General features: G+C 42.4%; 1 pseudogene; it reads left to right on the top strand.

The window, feature by feature from the left end:
- Nucleotides 1–1140: 1140 nt before the first annotated feature.
- On the top strand, nt 1141–16152 carry LOC149749917 (UDP-N-acetylglucosamine--peptide N-acetylglucosaminyltransferase 110 kDa subunit pseudogene; annotated as a pseudogene).
- Nucleotides 16153–23465: the final 7313 nt, after the last annotated feature.

The raw sequence follows: 23465 nt of genomic DNA, 5'->3' as shown, positions 1-23465 counted from the left end.
AGCTCTACGTGGGGCTGACACCATCTCATGCCAAGCTCTCAGTTCTGGGCTAACGTCATCTCTGGTCCACTCTGTGGAGTGGAAACTTTGGAGGAATGGCCAATGTGTTCCGCGGCATAGGAAGAGGGAAATTGTGAATGTGACTTTCTAAATTGTGGAGGAACTAACCACTGTAAATGTGCCTTGAACTATGTTGTTTAATTTGACCAGTCAGATCAATGACTTTCCCCTTGAATGAAATGCTGCTACGTATATGAGCAGAAAAACAAAACTGGTATAAGGAAGAGATAGCTAGTGGGAAGCAGCCGCATAGCACAGGGAGATGCGCTCGGTGCTTTGTGACCACCTAGAGGGGTGGGATAGGGAGGGTGGGAGGGAGGGAGATGCAAGAGGGAGGAGATATGGGGACATATGTATAACTGATTTACTTTGTTATAAAGCAGAAACTAACACACCATTGTAAAGCAATTATACTCCAATGAAGATGTTTAAAAAAAAAACTGGTATAAGGAGATGGAGAGACTGGGAGTCTTATTTTCCCACCAATTAACTTTGCCTCTGACCATGACCTTCCCTTTGAGTCTCCTAGACTTTGGGGATGATCGCAGCCCCTTGGGTTGGGTGACGGCAACCCCATCTTCACTAGAACCTCTATAGTTAACTTTGATTTTTCCCACTCCGTCTATCCATCCCATGTATGCAGTCAGACATTTGATCTTGGACTTTTCCTGACAAAATATGCTTGAATATAACCATTTCTTTTCACTCCCACTGCTACTGCTATTGTCACTGCCTTAACTAGGGCTTTATCTTTAAGTTCTTTATATAAATATATAAATATCTATGTGTAAATATAACATACAAATAAATAAAATATAATATTAATTCTGATGATTTTGAAGTCTTTTCTTGATAAAGACTTTTCCTGATAAAGATACACAATATCTTATATAAATATTTTTGTATTATCTCTTCTTTTCTTAGAATTTTAGCCATATGATTCTATCTCTTGGTTTGTCTAGAACTTTTTGATTGAATGCTGGCTATTTCATTTGGCTTTTTTTGTTTTTCTCAGTGGAAACGTTGTTTTGCTTCAAAATATTTTATTCTACCTGGAAGTAGCAGATCTTCAAATTACAATTTTTTAAATGCTTTCAAATATCAATACTATAGGTGTCACAAAATCTAGAAAAATGACATTTAAAAATCAACTACTGCCAGATGTGTCTCTATAAAACTTTTCCCCCACTCTTTTAGCTATATATTCTTTAACTGCCTCCTCATACGACAGTTTATGTATTTTCGAAATAAAATTTTAAGAAATAAACTTTGCAGTTTTTAGACATAGATTTCTTGTAACATGGTTGATTAGAATTTGCTTCTAGTTATTAATAGTTTAGAAAAGTTTATTTCAGCTTCACAATTTATTATTGATAATGTCACATTAATTTTCATTGTTAACTTTGAGAAAACCTCTATGGATTACTTCCTCATAAGTATTTACTATTATAAATGCATTACTGATTTCAGTACTGCTATAGGTCTGTGCATTACAGGGATTCTGATAAAATACACCATTCCATTACACACATTGTTGATGGAGTATATTCATTTATTTATTTATTTTTGGCTGTGTTGGGTCTTCGTTGCTGTGCGCAGGCTTTCTCTACTTGCAGGGACTGGGGGCCACTCTTCGTTGCGGTGCACAGGCTTCTCACTGCGGTGGCTTCTCTTGTTGCAGAGCACGGGCGCTAGGCACGGAGGCTTCAGTAGTTGTGGCTCGCAGGCTCAATAGTCGTGGCTCACGGGCTCTAGAGTGCAGGTTCCGTAGTTGTGGCACACCGGCTTAGTTGCTCCGTGGCATGTGGGATCTTCCCGGACCAGGGCTCGAACCCTTGTCCCCTGCATTGGCAGGTGGCTTCTTAACCACTGCGCCATCGGGGAAGCCCCTGGAGTATATTCCTGACAGAAGAAAATTTCCGTTTTGACTAAGCATTGATGAGAACTGAATCTTTGACTTATCTTTCACATGCCTGATGATTGAAATAATTTTCCACAGAATAGCTTCTGGTTTTGTACTTTTCAGTTGTTTTTTTCTTCTTCAAACGCACATGCTTTGAGAGCTGTGAAGTGCAAGACATGGCTATATTGTAAGGTGGTTTTTGTCCTTATGCTTCTGTGTCTTGTGCTAGGTTAAGTCAGTAGAGTAGTCAGTATGAGTACTGGAAGTTATTCCTGTAATGGGATAGTATATAGTCAATTACATACGGCGGTGTCTGAAAATCACACAATAGCCTCACTTAAAACATCTCCTTAGGGCTTCCCTGGTGGCGCAGCGGTTGAGAGTCCACCTGCCGACGCAGGGGACACGGGTTCGTGTCCCGGTCCGGGAAGATCCCACATGCCGCGGAGCGGCTAGGCCCGTGAGCCATGGCCGCTGAGCCTGTGCGTCCAGAGCCTGTGCTCCACAACGGGAGAGGCCACAACAGTGAGAGGCCCGCGTACCACAGAAAAAAGAAAATCTCCTTAGCCAGATTTCAAAAAAGCCTGTGGCCATTCCAATATGATCCAACATAGCGGAATATGATAGAAGGAAAATTGGCAAAGAAAGAGACGCTGGTCTTACCTGATGGAAGTTAAAATATCTCACTTTTGACAATTTTGCAAAAACTTATAATTCCATGAACTAATTCCTAGGGTTCTTCATAGGACCTAAAAAGGAACCCATAGAGTTGTGGAACAACAATAGAAGCTGCTGTGATGAGAAGCCCGGGCACCGCAACAAAGAGTAGCCCCCGCTCGCCGCAACTAGAGAAAGTCTGCACGCAGCATTGAAGACCCAACGCAGCCAAAATAAAAATAAATAAAGATAAATAGATTTATTTTTAAAAAAGTAATACTCGGGTTTGAGGCATGAGAAATATGATGAGGAGAAATTAGCTAATCCTTTCAGAACTTTTAAAATATCAAACTCAGTCTCTAAGATTTGAGCATTATATACAACGTTGGTTACTTATTAGTGGTTTGGGAAGGCCAATTTAAAATTTTCTGATCTTACTGTATTGAAATACACGGCCCTAATGTTTTCCACATTGACTACATGAATGATGAAGTAAAGTCAATCATGTATTTCCTTTCCAACTGGACAGAAAACAAAAATTTAAAAAGTGTTTGGACTACTGACTTTTGATTTCTTCTAAGGCAAGTGTATAGGTAATTTTTATTCCCTGATTAGGAGAAAAATGGTGGAAGAGGGCAGGGTTAAGAATTAAGATTTCAAGAGCGTGAGAGGTAGATGGCCAACCAGAGTTCCTAAGGTTCGGTGCCTGTAACTGTTGCCGCCGCTTAAGCCTGCCAAAGCAGTGGTACGGCTGCTGCCCTCGTATTTGCTACCTCTGGAAACATTCTTGCCAGTAGTGGCGGCAGCGGGACTCAATTACCCCCTTTTCTCACTCTCTCCAGAAGCTCCAGATGGCGTCTTCTGTGGGCAACGTGGCCGACAGCACAGAACCAACGAAACGTATGCTTTCCTTCCAAGGGTTAGCTGAGTTGGCACATCGAGAATATCAGGCAGGAGATTTTGAGGCAGCTGAGAGACGCTGCATGCAGCTGTGGAGACAAGAGCCTGACAATACTGGAGTACTTTTATTACTTTCATCTCTACACTTCCAGTGTCGAAGGCTGGACAGATCTGCCCACTTTAGTACTCTGGCAATTAAACAGAACCCTCTTCTGGCAGAAGCCTATTCGAATTTGGGGAATGTGTACAAGGAAAGAGGGCAGTTGCAGGAAGCAATGGAGCATTACCGGCATGCATTGCATCTCAAGCCAGATTTCATCGACGGTTATGTTAACCTGGCAGCCGCTTTGGTAGCAGCAGGCGACATGCAAGGGGCAGTACAAGCTTACGTCTCTGCTCTTCAGTGCAATCCTGATTTGTACTGTGTTCGCAGTGACCTGGGGAACCTGCTCAAAGCCCTGGGTCGCTTGGAAGGAGCCAAGGCATGTTATTTGAAAGCAGTGGAGACGCAACCGAACTTTGCAGTAGCTTGGAGTAATCTTGGCTGTGTTTTCAATGCACAAGGGGAGATTTGGCTTGCAATTCATCACTTTGAAAAGGCTGTCACCCTTGACCCCAATTTTCTGGATGCTTATATCAATTTAGGAAATGTCTTGAAAGAGGCACGGATTTTTGACAGAGCTGTGGCAGCTTACCTTTGTGCCCTAAGCTTGAGCCCAAATCATGCAGTGGTACGTGCCAACCTGGCTTGTGTATACTATGAGCAAGGCCTGATGGATCTGGCAATAGACACCTACAGGCGAGCTATTGAATTGCAACCACATTTCCCTGATGCTTACTGCAACCTAGCCAACGCTCTGGAAGAGAAGGGCCGTGTTGCCGAAGCAGAAGATTGTTATAATACAGCTCTGCGGCTGTGCCCCACCCATGCAGACTCTCTGAATAACCTGGCCAATATCAAAGGAGACCAGGGAAACATTGAAGAGGCAGTTCGCTTGTATCGTAAAGCATTAGAAGTCTTCCCAGAGTTTGCTGTTGCCCATTCAAATTTAGCAAGTGTATTGGAGCAGCAGGGAAAACTGCAGGAAGCTCTGATGCATCATAAGGAGGCTGTTCGAATCAGTCCTACCTTTGCTGACGCCTACTGTAACATGGGAAACACTCTAAAGGAGATGCAGGATGTTCAGGGAGCCTTGCAGTGTTATACTCGTGCCATTCAGATTAACCCTGCACTTGCGGATGCCCACAGCAATCTGGCTTCCATTCACAAGTATTCAGGGAATATTCCAGAAGCAATTGCTTCTTATCGCACTGCTCTGAAGCTTGAACCTGACTTTCCTGACGCTTATTGTGATTTGGCTCATTGCCTGCAGATTGTCTGTGATTGGACAGACTATGATGAGCGAATGAAGAAGTTGGTCAGCATTGTGGCTGACCAGCTGGAGAAGAATAGGTTGCCTTCTGTGCAGCCTCATCATAGTATGCTGTATCCTCTTTCTCATGGCTTCAGGAAGGCTATTGCTGAGAGCCATGGGAACCTCTGCTTGGACGAGATCAGTGTCCTTCATAAACCACCGTACGAACATCCAAAAGACTTGAAGCTCAGTGATGGTCGACTGCGTGTAGGATACGTGAGTTCTGACTTTGGGAATCATCCTACTTCTCATCTTATGCAGTCTATTCCAGGCACGCACAATCCTGATAAATTTGAGGTCTTCTGTTATGCCCTGAGCCCAGATGATGGCACAAACTTCCGAGCGAAGGTGATGGCAGAAGCCCATCATTTCATTGATCTTTCTCAGATTCCATGCAATGGGAAAGCAGCTGATCGCATCCATCAAGATGGTATACACATCCTTGTAAATATGAATGGTTATACCAGGGGTGCTCGAAATGAACTCTTTGCTCTCAGGCCAGCTCCTATTCAGGCAATGTGGCTGGGCTACCCTGGGACCAGTGGCGTGCTTTTCATGGATTATATCATCACTGATCAGGAAACTTCACCTGCTGAAGTTGCTGAGCAGTATTCTGAGAAACTGGCTTATATGCCCCATACTTTCTTTATTGGTGATCATGCCAATATGTTCCCCCACCTGAAGAAGAAAGCAGTCATCGATTTTAAGTCCAATGGGCACATTTATGACAATCGGATTGTGCTGAATGGCATCGACCTCAAAGCATTTCTTGATAGTCTCCCAGATGTGCAAATTGTCAAGATGAAATGTCCTGATGGAGAAGACACCGCAGACAGCAGTAATACAGCTCTTAATATGCCTGTCATTCCTATGAATACTATTGCAGAGGCAGTTATTGAAATGATTAACAGAGGACAAATTCAGATAACAATTAATGGATTCAGTCTTAGCAATGGACTGGCAACTACCCAGATCAACATTAAGGCTGCCACTGGAGAGGAGGTTCCCCGTACCATTATTGTAACCACACGTTCTCAGTACGGGTTACCGGAAGATGCCATTGTGTACTGTAACTTCAATCAGTTATATAAAATTGACCCATCTACTTTGCAGATGTGGGCAAATATTCTGAAGCGTGTTCCCAATAGTGTACTGTGGCTGTTGCGTTTTCCAGCAGTAGGAGAACCTAATATTCAACAGTACGCACAAAATATGGGCCTTCCCCAGAACCGTATCATTTTTTCACCTGTTGCTCCTAAAGAGGAACATGTTCGGCGAGGCCAGCTGGCTGATGTCTGCTTGGACACTCCACTCTGTAATGGACACACCACAGGGATGGATGTCCTTTGGTCAGGGACACCCATGGTGACTATGCCAGGAGAGACTCTTGCTTCCCGAGTTGCAGCTTCCCAGCTCACTTGTTTAGGCTGTCTTGAGCTTATTGCTAAAAATAGTCAAGAATATGAAGACATAGCTGTGAAACTGGGAACTGATCTAGAATACCTGAAGAAAATTCGTGGCAAAGTCTGGAAGCAGAGAACATCTAGCCCTCTGTTCAACACCAAACGATACACAATGGACCTAGAGCGGCTCTATCTACAGATGTGGGAGCATTACGCAGCTGGCAACAAACCTGATCACATGATTAAGCCTGTTGAAGTCACTGAATCGGCCTAAATAATGACTGTGTGCACAGGAGAATTACCCTGTACCTGAGTCTCAACCTTCTGGGGGAAAGGGAACTACTTTTTCCTTATCCGTACAATACCATGTTGCAGATGGGTGACAGACAATGATAAGAAATAGCACAGCCAGACTTGCTTCCTGCATGATCATGATCGTGCTAGGGAGAGACACAAGAGATGGGAAACTGCTGTTCCACAAGGAGTCTCCATAGAATTTTGCAGCATCCAGGTGTCTGGAAGGTCTGGAAGGTAAGTCTGGAAGGTCTGATCTCCCTTGGTCTTCCATGGGATGGATGGTTAGTGTGGAAGGGAGATAGAGATTGCCCAGCCGTTTTGTGATTATCATGGATTGATTGAGTCTTCTGGATTAATATTTTTCTTTGTATTTTGGGTATTGGAGCTTTTAAAAATGTTTGGTTTCAGGTATTTTTATTCATGTGAAGTGTATATGATTCTCTTGAGATAAGGTTTTAAGCTAAAATATTCCTTGTTTTAGTTTCTGAACTCTACAGATAAATGGGGACTTTGCTGCTGTAGTCTTTTTATAGGTTTTATAAACCACTTGAGCCTACATCAGTCATTTTAGTTTGTGACATAATGTTTGGAACTATCAGTGCTTTGTTGGTTTATAGATGATGGCTTAAATTCTTTTCCTGGTCCGTTTCCTTCTTCCCTTCCCCCCACTTTAAAAATTCTCCTGTAACTTGGCGAACAAAAAACCAAGTCTGATTCAAAACCTCCCAGAGTGTTTCTCTTAAACACATCTTCTGATGCCAAATGAAGTTTCTTAGGAGCGATTATTAATTCTGAAGGGCACAGTTGTGGTACTGTCACTGATGATAATAATAATGGATTTTTGGCCTAGAGTTTTGACCTATTTCACCAGTGTTTTACCGTTGACTGCCCCTCTATGCTGCTTCCAAAAGTGATAGTGTGTGTTAAGATTTTTACTTTCATTGCTAAAGTTTGTTTTTTTTTTAGTGGGTCCTGTCCTTCCTTTTTCTTTCAGCAGAAATGAAATCCCAGGTAAGTATAAGTATTCAAATATTTGATCAGTAAGTCACAGTTATCTCCAGTACATTAAATAACTTTCATCAAAAAACATGTTATAGGTAAAAAGCTCTGAAGGACCAGCTATGTATATGATAATTATGTTTCAGACCTTCTAGGGTATTATATATAATAACTTGTCTTCTGGACGTGGTCTTGAAGTCTTTATGGATTCAGCCTCAGTAGTAGCGAACTGCACTGCTACTTGGTTTGGAGTACAAATTAGACTTTAGCCCTCCTGGAGGCTGAGTTTTTGGTACTGAAAACCATAGGAATGAAATTATTGTATTTCAACAAAGGATCGAGGGCTTGAGGCTTAAACAAGGCAACATATGTTTGGGAAGCAGTCAGCCTTGAGAGCAGGTAAGGACATGCCAGGCATGCGGCCGCTGCTCGAAGGGACTGTCCCTACTTGTTCCCCTCCTTGTTCCATTCCATGGGAGATAAATCACCAGGGCCCAGAGATCAGAAAGAATGTAAAATGAGACAAACAAAGCTGTCTCCCCCCTGCACATGCAGGTTAGTTTTGATGCTTCTGGTTTTATGGGTTTTCTCCCAGGGAATTTAACCTTGAGCCGAGACAGTCTGTAGATAATGTAAACCACCATCTGGCCACCTTCCGATTTCTAGTCTATATAATCTGCAACTGTAGCATAATAAAATTTGCCTTGCAACCATCAGTTGTCTTGGTCCTTCTGACCCCATCCGTCGGTGCTACTTCAGTTCCTTACCCCTTCCCTTCTGACCCTGGGCGGTGAGATCCTCTTTCTCCGGCTGGTCCGCGGCAAGTGGCACTCGAACAGGGACCTGAAGCGTGAAGGCAATTAAAAGAAAAAGAAAGTGCAGGTAAGAGAACCCTTATGCAAAATATGTGTGGCCACCAGTAAAAGTGAAACTAATAGAGGCATAAGGCAATAGTCAGAAGTAAAATAAGATGGGGCAGAAGGGCTCAAAGGAGTGTGAATTATTTGCTCAGGTTTTACTTTCGATGCTTAAAGCTCGGGGTAATAAAGTTTCTACCTCACAGTTGACTGAATTTTTACAGCATATCCATGGTGTATCTCCCTGGTTTCCTGATGGCAGCTCTGTTGACATAGAAATCTGGCAGAAAGTTGGAGAAGATTTAAAAAATTATTATGAGTCTCGAGGGCCTACTCATACTCCTGTTGTTACATATAGTTTGTGGACTCTGATAAAAATATGTTTAGATTCTTCTCATGATAGTGTTGATTTGAATGTAAAGTCAGAAAAACATAAGCCTCTGACAGAAGGAGAGACTGTATTATCAGCTACTGTGTCGCCACTTCCTAAACCGAAAGAGCTAATTAATTTAAATATTTTAGATGAAAAGGAACATTTGGACTTAACAGATGAGGCTTTTAAACATAAAAGAGAGAAATATCCTGAGGATGATTTTCTAATGGCTATGATAGATAAGTCAGTGAAAAAGCTGCAGGTTAATAAGGACTGTCTTCCTCAAAAATCTACATCTGTAAAAATGCTCAGTCCCTTGCAGCGCGCTGTACAAGGAGCAATAAAACGAGGAGAAGATCCTATTTTCCGTTGTCCCGTCATAGAAAGACCTGATTCTAATAATCCTCAACAAGCTACTAAGGAGCATCAGTCTCTCCCTTTTAAAGTTTTGAAAGATTGAAAATCTGCCTGTGCTCAATATGGGCCCACTGCTCCTTTTACTACTGCTATGGTTGACAGGAGAAGCTCTTCCCCCCCGCCGATTGGAAGTCTATTGCACGAGCTTGTTTAAATGGTGGAGATTATTTAATATGGAAGTTTGATTTTTATGAACGGGCTGCTGAACAAGCAGAAAAGAATGCTGCCCATAATATTCCAGTTGATTATCATATGCTGATTGGGGAAGGACAATATCTTTCTTTACAAGATCAATTAACTTATCCCTTTGTTGCTTATCCTCAAATAAATCATTTGGCATTACAAGCCTGGAGGAAATGACCTTCTACACACAAAACTGAGGATCTTTCAACAATTAGACAGGGACCTGATGAACCATATGCTGATTTTGTAGATAGATTGTCACAGGCGGTGGGGAGACTCATTGTGGACGGACTCACTGGTACAATTGTAGTTAAGCAGCTTGCTTTTGAGAATGCTAATAATGCATGTCAGGCTGCGATTCGACCTTGGAGAAAACGGGGAACATTGGAGGATTATATTCGCCTTTGTGCAGACATTGGGCCTACTTACATACAGGGTGCTGCTGTGGCTGCAGCATTAACTAAAGTGGGGTTTAAAAACAGTCAAAAGAAAACAAAGACTTGTTTTAAATGCGGAAAGGCAGGTCATTTTGCTAGAGAATGTAGATCTTTTAATTCTAACCCTAGTCCTTCCTTCCCTACTCAAAAACCTCCAGATGGTCAGAAAATCCCTGGTTTATGCCCTAAATGCAACAGGGGAAAACATTGGGCACAAGATGGTTGCTCAGTGGCCCACAAGGATGGGCCACCACTGTCGGGGAACTCCTCCCGGGGCCTTCCCCGGCCCCAACAAATAATAAGGGCAATGTCTGTGTATCCTCCTCAAATTATCAATCAGACATTAACCAAAAACAAAAACATACAATATCCTCGCTCTCCAGAGCAACACCAGGAAGCGCAGGACTGGAGCTCAGTACCTCCGCCCGATATGTATTAACTCCTGAAATGGGTCCTCAGGCCCTCTCTACGGGCATCTGTGGACCTTTACCCAAGGGTTTGATGGGACTATTATTGGGAAGAAGTAGTGTCACCATGAAAGGTTTAACTGTTATGCCAGGAGTCACAGATTCTGACTACGAAGGAGAAATAAAAGTCATGGCACAAACTATTAAAAATATAATAACTATTTCTCCTGGTGATAAAATTGCACAATTGCTACTTTTGCCCTTTGTACCTCATGGACAAATTTGACAACATCAAAAGAGAGAAACAAAGGCTTTTGGATCGTCTAATGCTGCCTACTGGATTCAGAAGATAGGGAAAGAACGTCCAGAAATGAAATGAACCATTAATGGAAAGGTTTTTTCAGGTTTGTTAGACACTGGAGCTGATGTCTCTGTTATGACGCAGATACACTGGCCTAAACATTGGCCCATTAGTCCTACTATTACAGAACTTCACGTAATAGGACAAAGCTCTTCTCCTATGCAAAGTAGTCAGTTTTTATTATGGCAAGATAGTGAGGGCCATTCAGGATACTTCCAGCCTTATGTTTTGCCTGGGCTGCCTTTAAACCTCTGGGGCCGAGATATATTAAAAGAAATGGGAGTATTACTTTATAGTCCAAACTTTCAAGTCTCTAATATGATGTTGGATCAAGGATTTCTTCCCACAAAAGGGCTGGGAACAAATCAACAAGGAACTGTCTATCCTATTGATGTGATAATAAAAAATGATAGACTAGGTCTGGGTTTTTCTTAGGAGCCTTGGATTCTCCTCCACTCACTGCTGATCCAATTACTTGGCTGACTGATGACCCTGTATGGGTGGACCAGTGGCCCCTCACAAAGGAGAAATTAGAAGCTGCAGAACAATTAGTACTGGAACAATTAGGGCATTTAGAAATTTCCAGTAGTCCTTGGAATACTCCTATTTTTATTATCAAGAAAAAATCTGGAAAATATAGGTTATTACAGGATCTAAGAGCTGTTAATAAAACTATGCTAATAATGGGAGCTCTTCAACCAGGCCTACCCTCTCCAACAGCCATACCACACAATTATCATCTTTTAGTTATAGATTTAAAAGATTGTTTTTTCACTATTCCTTTGTTTCCTGAAGATAGAAAACATTTTGCTTTTAGCTTGCCTTCCTTAAATTTTAAGGAAGCCATGAGGAGATTTCAATGGGAAGTATTGCCTCAGGGCATGGCAAATAGTCCTACATTATGCCAAAAATATGTGGCTCAGGCCTTGACTCCTGTGAGAAAAAGGTTTCCATCGTTATATCTCATACATTATATGGATGATATACTTTTAGCCACTGATAATATTTCTTTATTAGAGACTGCTTTTCAGTTTTTACAACAGTCCTTACAATCATTTGGCTTGGTCATTGCCTCAAAAAAAATTCAAAGACAATCTCCATTTTTATATTTGGGAAAATACATTGATAAGACTACTATTAGGCCTCAAAAACTGCAAATTCGAGTTGATAATTTAAAAACATTAAATGATTTTCAAAAATTACTTGGAGATATTAATTGGCTAAGGCCTTCCTTAAAACTTACTACTGCTCAATTACAGCCTTTCTTTGATGTTCTTAAAGGTGACTCAGATCCTTCTTCTTCACGCTCTATGACTCCAGAAGGATTTCAAGCTTTACAGATAGTCAATAGATCTATCAGTTCTACACAATTAACTAGAATTCATACTCACCTTCCAATTTTCTTCATAATTTGTCCAACTCCTCATGTGCCTACTGCCGTCTTATGGCAAACTGTTGGAATTATTGAATAGATTCATATGAAAACTACACCCTCTAAAGTTATTAACCCTTATTATGAACTTATTAGTAATTTAATAATGCAAGGTAGAACTAGATGCTTACAACCTATAAGTATAGAACCTTCTCAAATTATTATCCCTTATTCAGTTAGTCAACAAAATTGGCTTTTTCAACATAGTAATGAATGGGGTCTTGCTCTTGCAGGATTTTCAGGTACCTTGGAATGCCATGACCCTGCTGATAAATTGATCCAATTCAGCAAACTTAACTCATATCTTTCCTTCTATAATTAGGCAACAGCCTGTTCCTCATGTACCTTTGGTTTTTACGGACGGTTCTTCTTCAGGAGTGGCTACTGTAATCATTGACGACGGAGCAAACCTCATTAAAGAAACTTCCTTGACTTCAGCTCAACGTGTTGAACTGTATGCTGTCATTATGGCTTTTAAACATTTGCCTTCTATATCTTTTCATTTGTTTTCTGATAGTAAATATCTTATTAGCTTATGATTTCTTCTGGAGACTGCGACCATAGGACATACTAATAACCCTGAATTATCATCCTCTTTTCGTTTGCTTCAACAGCTTATTCGTTCCCACGATGGTCCTGTTGCAGGTCTGTATATCCGTGCTCATTCTAACTTGCCTGGTCCATTGACTAAACTTAATGCGACTGCAGATGTTTTAACTCGATGTAAACGTGATCTTTATCCTGTACATTTTCCTCCCAAGAATAGAGTTGAAGTTACTCCTCCTCCTCAATCTCTTTTCCCTAAAGCAGGACATGTCCCAATTTACTGTACTCCTCCTTTCCGTTCGTCATGCTGTCAAGAATGGCTAATGTACTGCATTCATTATCTTCATACTGTTGATACTCATGGTCCATGTCCTGGACACCCTCATATTACGGTAAGTTATGATCAGACTGCTTCACAAGCAGCACAGCCGTTGCACGCTCTACACCGTCAGTCGACGGCTACATTACACACACAATCTTCCCTTACTCGTGAAGCCGCCCGACAAATTGTTAAGCAATGCCCACAATGCTTACCTCACCTTCCTGTTCCACATTATGTTGTTAATCCTCGTGGATTATTACCTAGACATTTATGGCAAATGGATGTTACTCATATCCCGTCTTTTGGGAAATTACAGTTTGTTCATGTCACTATCGATACTTACTCTGATTTCCTCTGTGCTACAGCACAGACCGGAGGAGCTACTAAACATGTTATCACTCATTTATTACACTGTTTTGCTTTCATGAACCTTCCCAAAATTATTCAAACAGATAATGGGCCCGCTGCTTTTGCAACATTTTGTAATTCATTACAAAATTACCCATATTACAGGCATTCCATATAACCCTCAAGGACAAGGTATTATAGAACGTGCAAATAGATCTTTAAAGCTAACTATTGAAAAAATAAAAAGGGGGGAATTGTCTAGAACAACACCACGTAACCTTATAAATCATGCTCTGTTTATTTTAGATGTTCTCACTGTTGACAAATTTGGCTGCTCTGCAGGGGGAAGGTTTGTGGCTGAGCCAAGATTGGCCTCTTAATCTCCGGAGGTCCTCTGGAAAGATCCGTTAACCAGCACTTGGCGTGGTCCTGATCCTGTGTTGATTTGGGGACGTGGTCACGTGTGTATCTTATCCCAGATCAGCGCCTGGACCTTGCTGGCTTCCTGAGCGCTTAGTCAAGCAAATAGATGGCTCGCCACAGCTCACCTAGTTCAGAAGATGAAGAAGCTCTGCACCTCTCCGGAAAATTTGACAGTGTTGATTCAGAAAAAGAAGAAGAAGAGGAGACCACTTGCCAGGACGACTCAAAGGAGTGATGTTCCAACTTGGGGACAAATTAAACAACTGGTTTCACGAGCTCAAGAGTCAGTGAAACAACAGAATAATCCTGTTACACCTGTAACTTTATTTTTGGTTCTGTTGGCAACCATTTCATGTGTTCCCTCTGTTAATGCAGCAACTTACTGGGCCTGTGTACCTGATCCTCCACTATTACAACCCATATCTTGGTCTGAAGCACAGTTTCCTGTATTTTACAATGATAACTGTTTATGGGCCTCTTATTGGGAATATAAAACAAATCAATATGTAAATTATACTAACTGGTTTAGTACCTATCCTGTCTGTCTTAGCCCATTGCATCTGGAAACTGGATGTGTAAAGGCTATTAGTTATGAGCATACAGATGTTTATGAGGGAACGGATCAATCAATTAGTTTGTCAGGCTCTCCAGGCATCCTTCGTTTTACAGGAACCAACATTACTCTTACATGCCCGGCTACCAGCCGACGAGAGGATCTTAATGATACCATCATTTGGTATAAAATGGGCAAGCTATTAATATTAGAGGTCAAATCTCATACGCCTCACCACTTAGGGATTCCGCTATTACTATAGCCAAGGTTACAGGTGAAGATTCAGGAAATTATTTCTGTATGAAGCGTTTACTTGGAGGACAAGGGATACTTATAGCTGGACATAAGGTTACTATGCTTAACAGAAAATCAAAAAACCAATTGCCTCCTTTTATGACTGTTAACTTTCCTGGATCCAGTTTTGAACGTTGCAATGCATCTTGGAATAATAACCAAATATGGTGTACTATAGATTATACCAAGGTGTCAATTCTTATCTCTTCTTTTCCCATCATACATAGGTTTATCACATTTCAAAAGAACAGGGATATATGGAAACTAGCTCTAACTTATTCCAGTACACCTGTTAAAACTTGTGTTGCTCCTCCATATACACGTTTGTGTGGTTCTATTAACATTGGTAATTCTTCCAAAGGAGGATATAATATTAGCTGTGTTAATTGTACTTTTAGCAGTTGTATGTTCCCTTCTGCAGGAGCGCAATCTGTGCTTATACTAAAGCAACCCATGTATGTTATGGTGCCTGTACATCTGAGAGAACCTTGGTATGAAGATACTGGAGTACAGGCATGGGTGGAACTCTCTAAAGCCTTGCAGAGAAGGAGACGCTTTCTTGGGTGGCTAATAGTAAGTTTACTTGCCTCGGCTGCTCTGTCTGCTACCGTGGCTACTGCCGGTCTTGCTCTTTCACAGAGTATTCATCATGCTCACTTTGCTAATCCGTTATCTCAACATACCAGTCTTGCTTTATCTTTACAAAGTCACATAGATTTACAGATTAATAACAAGTTAGGTGAATTTAAAAAGGCAATTTTGGGGATTGGAGATCAGATGGCAGCATTAAAATTGAGGATGCGTGTAGCTTGTCATGCAAAGTATACATGGATGTGTGTTACTCCTTAAAAGTGCAGTGACTGTATTTGGGAATGGGAAAAAGTAAAAATGCATCTGCTGAGTGTTTGGTCAGATAATAATATTAGTCTTGATCTTAAGAAATTAAATGCTGAAATTCAGGATATACAAAATACACATCTTGTTGATGTTTCGCCAGAAGATGTAATTCAAACTTTACTGGATCATTTAAAGTGGTTAAACCCTCAGTCTTGGATTACTGGAAGGTTGTCAGGATTTATTACCCTGGCCATAATTTGCCTATTATTGATAATAATCTTCTCATGTCTGTTTCGTATCCTCATGCAACAGTATACTACTCTCGGCACTAAACTTCATGGAATTATTTTGCAGCAAAAGTTAAAAAATAAAAAAGGGGGACCTGTGGGAAGCAGTCAGCCTTGAGAGCAGGTAAGGACATGCCAGGCATGCGGCCGCCGCTCGAAGGGACTGTCCCTACTTGTTCCCCTCCTTGTTCCATTCCATGGGAGATAAATCACCAGGGCCCAGAGATCAGAAAGAATGTAAAATGAGACAAACAAAGCTGTCTCCCCCCTGCACATGCAGGTTATTTTTGATGATTCTGGGTTTATGGGTTTTCTCCCAGGGAAGTTAACCTTGAGCCGAGACAGTCTGTAGATAATGTAAACCACCATCTGGCAACCTTCCTTTTTCTAGTCTATATTATCTGCAACTGTAGCATAATAAAATTTGCCTTGCAACCGTCAGTTGTCTTGGTCCTTCTGACCCCATTCGTCGGTGCTACTTCAGTTCCTTACCCCTTCCCTTCTGACCCTGGGCGGTGAAATTCTCTTTCTCCGGCTGGTCCGCGGCACGCATGAATATATGGTTTTGTCTTGCTGTACTGCACCTGTGCTGTCTAGTAACAGATGTTTTGTCTGCTAGTAGCGTTCTGGATTATGTCTCTCCACAGCGCTGAGGCAGTGCACCTATTCTGTAGTTGCAGCTGATGCCTGAATGTATCCTAGCTGACAAATTATTGATTAATAAGAACTTGAATTTCTGAAAGATTTGTACTGTTAACCAAAATCTGAGCAAGGAGTCTCAAATGTAATTCTTAGCCAGAATTACATGTTAATGAACCATTTAACAGTGTGAATCAAGGAACATCAGTGTAAGGATTTCTTTTAATTTATTTTTTACCTGCTTGAAATATCAGTTAAAGTTTGCCAGCTTGGTTGCAGATGAACGGACGTTTGAAGTTCACCAAACTACTTAATGTGGGATAGGATAATAGACTTCCAGTGCCCTCAAGGCTGTGACCTTGCAGCCATTTTACATAGCACATCCTCCTCCTATAGGGATGAACCTTTCCCTGGCCCAAAAAGTAGCAGCTCTGTTGAAGCTTTGCTTATTGTAACAGGCTTTTGTTTCCAGGTTACATGTCTGTGGAAGACTTAATTCTGCATAGAGATATAGATATTACTGGAAACTAATTGTTTTCTCTATTATACTCTGATTTATCAAAAAAGTAAAACATTTAAATTGTGCTACATAAATTCAGAAGTTGTCTTGCAATCTTTAAACAATAAATGAATGAGTTGCCCTTAAAAAAAAAAAAAGAATTAAGCAGTTAGGCTTTGTGGGCCTTATACAGTTTCTGTAACTTCTACGCTTTTTTCTTCAACAACCTTTCTAAACGTGAGAACCATTATTAGCTCACAGTCCCACAGATCCAGGCTGAGAGCCTGATTTGATTTGTGGCCATTTTTTGCCGATTTCTGCTCTGCGTCCTTACTGATGCAGAGGAGGGGGACCATGTTTGAGTAATCACTTCTTTGAATCAACTATTGGTCTTCTGGGGCTTGTCCTTACTCTCCTACAGTCTCTAATCAACATGGCGTCCAGAGAAATCTTGTTAAAACATAAGTGAGATCATGTCACTTAAGTCTCTTCAATGGCTCCTTCACAGGAAAAGCAAAGTCCTCAAAGTGCGTCCACAGCCCTAGAAATGTGGGCCTCTGTTTCCTGTCTGACTGTTTCCTTCTCCTCTCCACTTTGCTCCCTCTGTTTTCCACACACTGACATCCTTTCTGCTCCTTGGATACTCCAAACCCACTCTTGCCTCATTGCCTTTCCATCTGACTGTTCCCTCTGCTTGTACTATTCACTTCCCAGATATGCACCTTGCTCCCTCTCACAACCTTAAGTTCCCTCTTATATTTTATCTTCCCCAGAAAGCCCTCATCGACCACTTAGTTTCAGATTGCAGCCTCCTCCTACCAGCTAACAATCTCCATCTCCCTTCCCTGCTTGCTGTTTTTCTCCAACACTTACCTGATATACTATTCTATCCATTTATTTAATTTTTATTTACATATTTATACTTATGATTTTTTTTTTTTTTTTTTTTTTTTTTTGCGGTACGCAGGCCTCTCACTGTTGTGGCCTCTCCCATTGTGGAGCACAGGCTCCGGACACACAGGCTCAGCGGCCATGGCTCACGGGGCTAGCCGCTCCGCGGCATGTGGGATCTACCAGGACCGGGGCACGAACCCGTGTCCCCTGCATCGGCAGGGGGAATTTCAACCACTGTGCCACCAGGGAAGCCCTATACTTACGATTTTATATTTGCTTATTTACTTTTCTCTCCCCTCTCAGCTCAAGAGAGACTATATTCATCTGTGTTAATCACTGCTGTGTTTCCTGAACATGCCTATAAATCATACTGAAGAATGGTGCCTGAAATTTGGTAAGGGATCAATCAATTTTCTTGGCTGGATGAAGAAATGTGTTCATAAATTAATGAACAGATCTTCGGGGCTTCTGACTTGAGGACTAATGGGAAGAGGATGGCAAATGGTTGGGACAGGGTACTGCAAGAAGTAATATTTGGAGTACTCTGATAGCTATCCTAACAGATAAGATTGTGTTCATTTAAGTAGTTTTAATGAGAGAGCTGGGAACTAGGGACACACAGCATTAAGGTTTTTATAATGCATTCTGTAGAGTTCTTTTTAAGTCTGTACAAATATCATTGAAAATATATGCATACATATACACCGCTGTTACTTTACTTAGTGCTTTACGAGAGCCCCTCAAGGAAGGGGTAGTAGCAACTCTCAGCATCCTTCCTTTATGATGAGCTTAATTTATTCAAAGTTACATCATAATTTATTTGTAACTGTGAAACTAGACTTAGTTATTTAATAGACCCTCCCTTGAAACGTATGACATTAATAAAACCAACAAAACTTTGTTCAGTTTCCAATGATAGACACACTACAGACTCAATTATGGGCCATCCAGTTTAATGAAGGGAAGAAGTGATTTAACAAATATAGAGCAAACAGAATATGAAGTTTTATCCTCCATTAATATTAGTAATGGATAGTGTGGGCTCCAATGCCTTCAAGATAGCGTGAGACCATCATCTCTGTGTCATGGGCAGGGGGATGTTCAGCCAGGATGTCTTTCACTGTCACTGAGAAAACTTTCCATAGTATATAATGATACCTACTGAAACTGATATGGGGCATTTGGGTAATAAGGAATCCATTAGCATATTTTTCCGGAAGCGTTGACTACAAAATGAAGACAGTAGATTTGGACACTTTCAGCCATGAAGAAGTTGTTTGGATATTCATCTTTATGCCTAGTGAAATAAGCTTATTTCATCTCTGCAGCTTCCCGTATACCATTTTCCCACCTCTGTTTTATGTTTGGAAAGACTTTTAGAAATTCAAAGTCAAGTTAAAAAGTGAGTGACAACTTAAATGATATATGGAATATTTTGCTGACTTACAAGAGCATGCAGAATTAAATATGACCCAGTTCAAATGTTTATTTTAACGTGTATGTTGAGGTGGAGTTTTCAAGGTGCCAGAAAACGAGAATTCACCTTCCAGTGTGTGTTACCAGTTCTGTTCATTGCACAGAATCATCTTCATAAAACATACTGTTTTCTATGTACCTGGTATATATCTCAATTAGTTTGAAGAATTTCTCAGATACCTCTTAATATGTAGTGCTCCAATTCCAATCTTGCCATGCCCTGTACCAGTGACACAGCACACAGGAGTTTTGTTTCTCTTTATTTCTCTGGGTTGTTCAGAACCCAATGAAAGAACAATGGAATGGGATCCAAGAGATCAGGGTTCGTGTCCCAGATTTACCATAAAATAATTGTGTCCTCTTGGGAAAATTATAGTCATTCTAGGTCCCTTTTCTTTACTTTGACAGAGCTGCACTAGATGACCCCAAATAATATAGCACTCTTTCAGTAGTAGCTTAGATGTCATTGGTATTCTGAAACAAAGGAAGACAATGACACATGGAGCTGTGCAACATCTCTGTAACTCTGTTGTCTTAGAGTTGCCTCCATTTTACAGATGATAAGATGACTGTGCATAGAAGTAGATGTTTGGAACCAGCGGTTCCAAAGTAAGTGGAGGTAAACCACAAATTTCCTTCCTTCCTGAAGCTCACTTAGCCAAAACATAGGCTTCTGAATATTAAGCTGTAAAGCATATTATCAGTACATTTTAAAAGAAGCTATTCTTCTAGAATTTCCAATTAATAGCAGGAGGTTTTGAAATTATTAAAAGATCATTTAATTTTGTGAGATTTACAGTTCTATTTCCCTGTCAGGCAAGTTGTATTAGTGCCAGACAATCATCTGAGCTTCTGGATGCTTCTCTGAACCTCTTGAAGTTTTCTTCTTGCTATCTGAAATTCATGCCAGATAAGCCTTTTTCTAGAGCGTATGTACAGACTTGTGTATTTTTATATAGGAAAGCGATGCAGTGAGTCAAGTCGGGGGTTCAGCCCTCATTCTCAGAGTGGTATTGAGCTCCTGGTGAAATATAATCATCATTTCGTCAGAATCGAAAAGCAGTTATCTCAGGTGTATAATCCCATTAACTAGTTATACATTTACGTATGACACATGTATTCATTGTACCTACGAGGTGTGTTCTCTCTGGGAAGTACAAAGCTCTTAGAGACATAGGTTGTTCATTTTTTGGTTTCCCACAAATATTGTGACCCTTTGAGCAGGAAGGTCTATATTTTACTAACATCTAGAACCAGCAGTTAACACGGTGTCTAAGATGTAGTCAATAAATATGAAATAGATAAATGAACACATTTTTATGTAAGGGCCAGGACATGGACAAATAGAAATTTTTCATTTTCAGTCACAAAGCAACAACAGACATAAAAATGATACAGACAACAAGTGCTACGGTCGTTCAAAGAAGGCATAGAACAGATAGAAGGATCTCCTCTATGGCACAGGGAACTATACTCAGTATTTTGTAATAACATCTGTATGGGGCACCTGCTCCCCACCAGGCCCTATGACAGGTGCTTACATACTTTCCCTCTCCCCCATCCTATGGGGAAAGTACCTCTGCTATAGATTTAACATTTGCCTCCCCCAAAATCCATATGTTGAAATCCTAACCCCCAAAGTGATGGTATCAGGAGGTGTGGCATTTGGGAGGTGATAAGGTCATGAGGGTAGAGCCCTCATGCACAAAATTAGTGCCCTCATAAAAGAGACCCCGCAGAGGTCCCTCGACTTTTCTGCCATGGGAGGTTACAGAGAAAACACGCCAACTGTGACCCAGGAAGAGGATACTCACCGGACTGTGAATCTGCTCGCACCCTGATCTTAGACTTCCAACCTCCAGAACTATGAGAAATAAACTTCTGTTGTTCATAAGCTACCCAGACTCTGGTATTTTGTTATAGCAGCCCAAATGGATTACGATAACCTCTGTCCTTCGGTTTCAGACCCAGAAACTCAACACTGTAGAGGTTAGGAGGACTCTAAAGCCACTCAACCAGGCAGAGGCAGATTTGAAATTTAAGTCTCCAATTCCACATGTAAGTCTATCAGACCCTGTCTCCAGACATGATGTCATGAACAAGAGCTAATGCAACAAAGAGTTTACATGCAGCAAAACAATTAGCAAACCAAGTAAGAATATAGTAGACCGACTGTTTTGGTCACCCAATAGCCATTCACCACTCTTCCAGTTGAACAGAAGCCATGCCCCGTGGGCACATTCAGCCCTGCTGTTTTCACTTCCCAGATTTGAGGGGTAGGAAATTATTATCCCTCCTGGCCATCAGCACCCTGACCTCTACCACCCACCGGGCCAGCTTCAAGAACAGCTGGATCCACCTGTTCAAATGAAACAGGTCTGCTCTCTGTGGTGTTGGCTTCTAGTTCAAGCAGCTCTCCCCACATGATAGCAAAGCTGGCTCCCAGCGGTTGCAAGCATGAATCCTACCAGCCTAGCAGTCCCAAAGCTCCAGTTAAAAGTCCTAGGCTGATTCCAATTTGATCTGCTCTGGACATTTTCTTTAGAACCTAGAAGGCTGCCAGACAAAACACAGGATGCCCGCCTCGTTAAAGCTGAACTTCAGATAAACAGTAATTTTTTTATAGAAGTATGTTGCATGCAATGTTGAAGACACCCTAAAAAGTCGTGGTTTTCACCTAAGGTTCAGCTTTAACTGAGCGCCCCGTGTGGGCTTTGCCGGCTGTGGTGGGCGCCGAGCGGGGTCGGCGGGGACGGGGGTGTGGGGGTGGGGTGAGGGTGGGGGGACTGTGGCCCGAGCCGTGTTGCACACCCAGCCCACAGCGTGCAGGGAGAGAGGGGCAGCCTCGTCTCCGCTGCAGGAGCTGAGACGGGGAGAAGGGGAGCGCCCCAAAAGGAAACCAGCTGCCCCTCCCAGGAGAGAGGAGATGGCTGTTCAGCAGCCAGAAACAGCAGAGGAGCCCGAGCACCGAAGCGGCGGCCTCTGAGGACGCGGCGCACATATTTCAGGTGGGCGAGCGGCACGCGGGCCGGTCCGTGGGAAAGAGGGGAGCCCGCGCCGGCCCCTCCGCCTCCCGAGCCTGTGCGTTTCCCTAAAAGAGCAGCAGCTGTGCAAACTGACGGTTCACAGTTGTGATAAATCTCCTTAGGAAAGCACTTCGATTAAAGTCACATCTAACTAGAACGCAAGAAGTCACCCCTGAACAAACCAATTGGGAGAGGGGCAGCTCTGGGCGCGCACCCACCCCGCTGCTGTTTTGCTTTCCCCGCAGGACGAGGGCCGCTCACTGGGTCGCGGGGACAGCGCGCTGTCTCAGCTGGGGAAGAGGCGCTTTCTCAGGACACATGCAAAACCCAAAGTGTGAAAGGAGGCCTTTATTCCATTCCTTTGGGGGATTTCTTAATGATGTAAAGCCCAACTTGGTTTCAGATCTGCCTGTCGTTTCCGTGACAGGACCTTCCTGGGGGGTCCACCAGCAGCGGGGTGGCCAGGCGCCACAGGGCTGTGCTCTCCTTCCCAAGCCAGTTCATCTCCATCTGTAGCATTTTCAGAGAAACTCTCGGATAGGTTTTCTCCAACAGGTTCTTTTTCCTTCACTTTAGAAAGTCATTCTCCTGCACAAAATGAACGGCCTGAAGACATCACTGAGCCTCTTTTTCTCCCAGGGTCAGGGCCAGCACGGCCCCCAGACCACAGGGGCGCAGGACCTCACAATGGGCTTCAGGCCTTCCCCTCCCCTCCCGCCCCTCCCACCCTGCCCTACCCCTCCCCTCCTCCCCTGCAGAAATCACATCCCTTTCTCCAGACTCCCCACTTCAGCTTGAATTCCAGCAGATCTTTACCCTGCCAGTTAGTAATTCAGGACTAATTAGGTGATTGCTTTCATTTATGGTTGCAGTTGGGGCGGGGGGGGGGGATGAAATGGCTTTGCCCCTATTCTTGTTGGAAAAATAAATCACACCCACTGTCACTTGAGATCTTATTTTTGCCCCCAATCAAGCAAATTAGCAGCGTGGTTCATTTTCCCAGCATTCACTCCTGAACAGACGGCAGTGCCCTGGAACGTGGCTTAGAGCTGTGTGGTCAGTGCAATTGTTTGGGGCTGTTTGTGCCGACAATGACAGGAGACGCCTGCCTCCCAAAAGTAGAGTGGCCCTTGTCTTGATTAGGCCAACGAGCTGCCCAGAGCGCTGCCCGCCCGGCTTCTGAGGAAGATGTACTCCGCCATCTAGTGGACATGGGGGCT

This window comes from Delphinapterus leucas, chromosome 3, assembly GCF_059928025.1.
Source record: "Delphinapterus leucas isolate spDelLeu-1000000601 "Yukka" chromosome 3, BTC_Dleu_Yukka2, whole genome shotgun sequence".
Lineage (NCBI taxonomy): Eukaryota > Metazoa > Chordata > Mammalia > Artiodactyla > Monodontidae > Delphinapterus > Delphinapterus leucas.
The sequence above is the reverse complement of the archived record's forward strand: the minus strand, read 5'-3'. Positions and strand labels throughout refer to the sequence as shown.